The following is a 6,619-nucleotide window of genomic DNA, read 5'->3' on the forward strand; positions in this document are numbered from 1 at the left end:
ATCATTATTATTAAACTACACAAGCACAATGAAGAAATTTTAAGTTGCATATGAAAAAATATTTAACCTTGTATGCAAAAAATTACTCACCAAGAAAGAAGCTTTTTTTGGACAGCTAAGCCTGTTATGGCCTTTACTATGACATATGCTGCACTTAACTGCCCTTTCTTCCCTGGATAACTTTGTCTTTCTGTTTGTTTTGCTTTCAATGGCTTCCTTCTTCTGTTTGTTGTAGGCTTGCCAAGCATCTTTCTTGCAATGGGAGGCAGCAAGGTACCTTCTACATTTATTGGCCAAAATGTCCTATCTCTCACTGGGTTACCAAAAAAGCCATATGTCTCTAGGAAAATTAATGGTAGCAAGCGAATGTTGGCAAGGAATTCTAGTCTTTTGCCATTTTCCACAAAAGCCTACCTGATCTACTAAGACAACAACAAACCCTTTGCTTTTATGTAGTATCATATTATCCCAATACACCTCATGAGGTGCACCCCCATTCCATTGGACTTGCCATTTAGCACTCATTTCCTTTTCTTTTTCAATTTTTTTTTAACTATGCTAGGATCACAATCATACCTCCATTTCTTGGTGTACTCACTCTTTAAAGCTATCCCGGTCATTACATATTGTCTAATATCTTCTTGCATACTAATAACTAGTTTACTCCTAGATCCAAGAATGGCATCTATTGCCTCACATTTGACAACATCAGTAAAAAAGGTTTGACACCAATATGAAACTAGCCATTTCTCGAACACTCTATCCTCTTGGAATTTTACATATCTTATCCAATATTTTCTGCATCTTAGGTTGGCTAGTGCACCTTGCAACATTCCCAAATTTAATTTGAAGCTCCTTGGCTTGGTGTCTTTTCCCCATTTAGCATAAATGTGCCTTGCACACATTCTATACTTAATCTTTGGTAGAGGATCATTCATTGCATGTATTAAACCCTACAAAATAGATAATGATCAAATTATAAATGTTGAGCTAGTTAATGTAAAAATTACAATTGAAGTGTTTTTTGTATAAGTTTTGCATATCATTGACCAATGCCGATCCAAGCCCATCAATAATGCCAAGAAAAGACTTCAATGAGTTAATAAACCATGCCCATGTCTCACTTGTCTCTTTTTGTACAACTACCCATGCAATTGGGTGCATCTCGTTATTTTCATCCTTTCCTACACCCAACCAAACTTGTCCCTTCCTCATACCTTTTAGGAAACACCCATCCAATCTTATGATCCTCTTGCAACCCCCAAGGAACCCCTCTCTGATAGCTGCCAAGCATATGTATATTCTCTTGAAAATTGGTAATTTAGCTTCGTGCTACCTTTCAGACTCAACAATCACATTAGAACTTTGATTTTTTGTCTTTAACTCCATTGCATAGTTATTTATCACACCAAAATCATCCCTAAATTGTTGTTCAATTTTTTTAAGCACTACATCCCTGCCATTTTTGCATACCTTATTGGTGATGATGACTCATAATTCTTTCCTGACTAGTGCCCTAAAATGTCTAGGCCTAATGAAAGGCATGGCAGTGATGATCTCACCAAATCTTTTCGCTACAACTTTATCTATCACCCTCCTATTTTTTATGGCTCCAAGTAGGCATGAGTGTTGTGAGACATAATGTTTAACAACAAACATTTTTTTTCTCAGTGCACTAGGAGCACAAGATCAACCAGTTGCATCCTTTTGCAGAACATCTAGCCCTAACCCTCTTTGAATCATTTTTAATATACTTAAACTCAAATCCTCTGCTTGTTGAGTGTTTAACTAGCTCGTTTTTGAATAGCATCAAATCCTTGAATCTTAGTTCTAGAAAGAAATCATGCAATTGTATGGATGGGTCAAACACCTTCTGATTAGATTTATGTCTTCTTGCATCATCTCCTAAAAAACCCTCACTTGTATCATCATAACTACCAGAATTGAGGCTACAAATAATCATTCTTATAGCCAATCACCTTACCAATGTCTACACCTTGTTTTACACTGTCTCTTACATCTCCATTTTTTCCTGCACCCTAGTTTTCATCACCACTGTCACAACTATTTTCAATTGTTTTTTCCTACATTGTCTTTTTCAACTCAACATACCTTTTGACCTTATCCCTAGCCTCTTATATCTCCTCATCAGCATCTGAGTTGTACTCTATAAATGAGACATCAACTAGTCTTCTAATTGTCTTTGCCTGAGTCACTGCTATTCCGAAACTATCCTGGTCAGCATCTAAATTAACAGCTTCAATTTCACCAATATTTTCATCACCTAATCTATTGCAACCTCTATTAGAATTATCTATTAATGCTTCTGGTACGGAATTTTAAATATTGGCATCTGATGTCCCAATATAAATATTTACTTTTCCGTGTTTTGCTAACATCTTTACTACGCCACCAATTCCTTCATCATCACTAATATCGTGCAGTGGTCCCCCATAATCCAAATAGAATAATTCCACAATTTTAAATATCATACCTCAGTTCTTTGAGTTCTCCCAATAAATCCCACTGACATACTTTATCTAGGTCCACAGCGAACTCATCTATCTTCCCACCTCTGTAATTGACTTCTTCTTCTCTTAACAGAGAACCTCCATGGTGATATCTTATATTGCACTCATAAAATCCAGCCATTCTATGTTGTATAACAAAAATCTTGAACTTATTACTCACTCCTATGCAAGTATTGCTTTATTTCAATCAATACAAGCACTAGTAATTCTTCCATGTAAAGTTAGACTTATTTCACCTAAATGCAAGTACTTTATATATCATATTACTATTAGGTGTCAAACTCTATAAAATATAGTTTGCATTCCATACATAGTGTCATGCTCAAATGGTCTTCAGACATATATATATATATATATATATATATAAATATATCAATACCTCTCTTTACAACACATCATTTAGTAAAATTAAGATCATATGATGTTACCTGGGGTCATGGAGTAGCCCATCTAATACTTTCAATGTTAACTAAATTTTTTGTATACCAACATTTGTCCTGCCTACCTAAAATAGTTGGCCTCCATAGCACTGTTAGTGTTCAATAGACTTGTTTGTTTACTTTCTATGTCATAATAGAATCAATTGTTAGATAGATATATGAAACCAACAAAAAAAATTAGATTATGTATAACATAATACAAGGACTAGATTATGTCCAGTTTAATCATAAAGACCAAATAATCAAATACACAGCCTTTTCAGTATGAAACAACTTGCATTCCATGCATCACAACAGTTCTAATAAGTTCTTGTGTTCACATATTCTTTTGTATATTCTACATACATTGAGTATTACTTTTATTAGATTTTATGGCTTATATTTGTGTTTTTGTGTTCTCTTGTGCAAATAGGGTCATGAAGAGAGGAAATGAAGCAAAGATAGGTCATGGAGGTTCATTTTGGGTTTTTTTTTGGTGTGAGACAATGATGAAGACACAAGTCGTGCTTGTATACATGGAATGTGTGTCAATTTCTAAAGGATTTGAAGTCAATTCATGAGTTCGAAAGGCGCAAAGGCAGTCACACACTCGTGTTCTGATTTGTGTGAAGATTTCAAAAGTTCTCCCAATATTTCATCCGACAAAAATGCCACGTGACCTACCACGAGGGCATGTGCCCGGCTATGTGGCCTCGGAGAAAGAAGATTTCTAGTAATATTGTTCATAACTATAGCAGATTATTGTTCATGAGCACTGTAGGAAATCCGTGTTTATATTACTGTAGCAAGAAGCCACACTACCGTGTGTAAATTCCACATGGCCGTGTGAGTGCCTATGTGGAAATTTCACATGGGCAAGTGACTGTGTGAGTGCCCTTATGGATGCCAGATTCCAGAATTTAAAAGCCAATTTGAACAGTTTTCATCTGTCTTTTTGCCTAACTTTGGAGAAAGGTTGGCTAGGGTTTGGAGGAGGACTTTGCCGAGGAAAGGAGTGCTTCTACTTGGTTCTACATTGAATCCTTCCAAGGATAGCTATTGGGGGAGCCATCGATGACTTTGCTTCGAAGAGGTGTACCCTAGGCTTGAAGGAAGAGTCATTAGAGAAGAAGGAGCGACTCTTGGAGACTATCATCACAGAAAAAAAGGGAGTTATTTTCATGGATTACCTTTACTTTTACTTGTATACATCATTGACATTGTATTGCTCCATGGATAGCTAAACCCCTTAGTGGGTACTTGGACATGTAAACCCTAGGATTTAGCATTTTATTGACTTTTATTGTGTTTCTTTTAATTGAGAATTTATTTGAGTTTCAATCTTGTGTGCTTTATAATTGGCTTTTCCTTAGAGTGATAGTAGGGTTAAGAGCTAAATTTAATTATCTTAGTGACGAGTGACCACCACTACTAGATTAGATTTACAAAGGTTGAAGAGGGTTGAGAGGGTGAGCCGAGAGACAGTGGAGCATCCCCTTTCCCCTTTGGTGTGATTTATCCTACCTCCATATTCCACGAGCTCTTAGTAGTCGTATTTGATGTGAGGTATCGAGAGCACTTTCTCTGCCAGGACCTTGTATGGGATTAGGGATCTTTCGCCTAGATGAAAGGGTTTTATTTATTTTTCGGAATAGGGTTTATCATTTGGAATACTTAGAACGCCAAGTAGTCATATATAGTGTGAGGCATCAAGTTAATTCTCTGCTGGGACATTGTAGGGGACTAGTTACCGGTTGACCTTAGGTTTAGGACCAATGTGCTTTGGATTTCCTCGACTCAATTAATCTCTATTAGGGAAGCATGACTTTTAGTCTTGCACTTAACTTAGAATCCTAGGGGGAGCATTGTCTGGGCACCCCATTTCTCATTGATTGTTTCCTCATCCTTTCCCTTTGCCTATTTTCGTATTTTCCTTTGTTTGATAGCATCTTGATCATATTCACCCATTGATTTCAATTTGGTTATTTAGCAAAGCTTATTTGTTACTAATCTCCTATTCCTTATGGATTCGACTACCAGACCTTGGGGTACTTTATTACTTTGACACCCATGCACTTGAGGTATACACACACAAAGGGTGTGCCATGTACTATTTAATACAATCAACATAAACCCAAAAATTAACACTTGCATGGCCACTTGACAAAAGAGAGTGCTTCGATTGATTGTACTTGTGGAATAAGATCTTGGAGATGTCAGTTTTTGGATGTCCTCCGGTCTTTACGGGAGAGAATGTGCCGGTGAACAGACTCTGGTCAGTTAGTTGCTGCCATGATTGAGGGCTTTGATGTGTCGTGTGGAAGTGGAGAATGGGAGAGGAAAGTGAAGATGATGAAGAAGTGTTTATTTTTCAGGTCCGGGTTTGATTTGGATCCAGATCCAAAAACTTAAGAGAGTGTTAGTTACATACTTAACTATTTCTAGGGTTTTTAAATTGGTTTAGTGTTATTTTAACAGGAAAAAATGTTACGTCGGTAAGATTAGATGCAAAAACCAATGTCTGTTGGAGGCCGGACCAATATTTCCTAATCAAACAAATATAGGAACTTATGGTGGCCAAATTAAAATGAGGGGACCAAAAGGGCACGTTGACCTACTTAGGGGGACTAATTAGTGGATTAAATGGACTTGGGAGGTTGCTAAAAATGTCAGACCTAGAACGAGAAGTAAATCTACATCTTCGTCCACATCTAGAATGACAAAATCCATGGGTAAAATAAACTTGTGAACCTTAACTAACACATCATCAATAATGCCCTAGGATATATAATGGATCTATTAGCTAATTATAAGGTGATCCTAGTTGGTTGCATCACTAAGCCCTTACTTTATGAACATGGTGAATGACATGACATTAATACTAGCCACTAAATTGGCCAAGGCCTTTCCATTAGCCAAATCACCAGTCATGCAAGAGATAGTAAAACTCCCTAGATCTTTCTTTCTTCTTTTTCACCATCATTTTTTTGAAGTATCATAGAGCTTCCTTCACTTAATGCAAGCATTAACACTTCTTCAAATTTCCGCTATTATATGAGCAAATCCTTGAGAAACTTAGCGTAATTCGGCATTTGAGATAAAGCTTCAACAAATGGTACATTGTAATGCATGTGTTTTTGTGATTCTTTTGAGCATATAGGGTTGTGGAGTCATGAATGAAAGAGAGAAACCAAAGTAGATCGTGAACGCACTATTTTGATGAAATTTTGGAATGGACAAACGTGAAGACACAAGTTAGGCTCAAAGATACGTGAATTTGTGCCAACCTCCATGTGTTCAAACAATTACAATGGTTCGGAGGGGCACAAAGGCAGTCACAATTGCGTATCCCGACTTGTGCAATGATAGCAAGATCTCACCAATGTGCTCTTACTTGAAGAAGCGATGCGATCCACGGCATAAACGCGTGCTCGTTTATGTTGCCTCGATGAAAAGTGTGGATCGGGAGTGTTTTTGGCGGAGTACTGTAGCAGGTAATGCAGTAATCTACTGTAGCAGTTACTGTTCACAGGCCGCTGGAAATCAAAATCCAGCAAATCCACACGGGCCTGTGGAAATTCGACACGCATGTGTGGATTCCCGATTCCAGCCTATATAAAGCCGCGATTTGGCCCTATTTGAGGATCTTTCTTTCCATCTTTTCTCCAT

Source organism: Dioscorea cayenensis, chromosome 14, assembly GCF_009730915.1.
Source record: "Dioscorea cayenensis subsp. rotundata cultivar TDr96_F1 chromosome 14, TDr96_F1_v2_PseudoChromosome.rev07_lg8_w22 25.fasta, whole genome shotgun sequence".
NCBI lineage: Eukaryota > Viridiplantae > Streptophyta > Magnoliopsida > Dioscoreales > Dioscoreaceae > Dioscorea > Dioscorea cayenensis.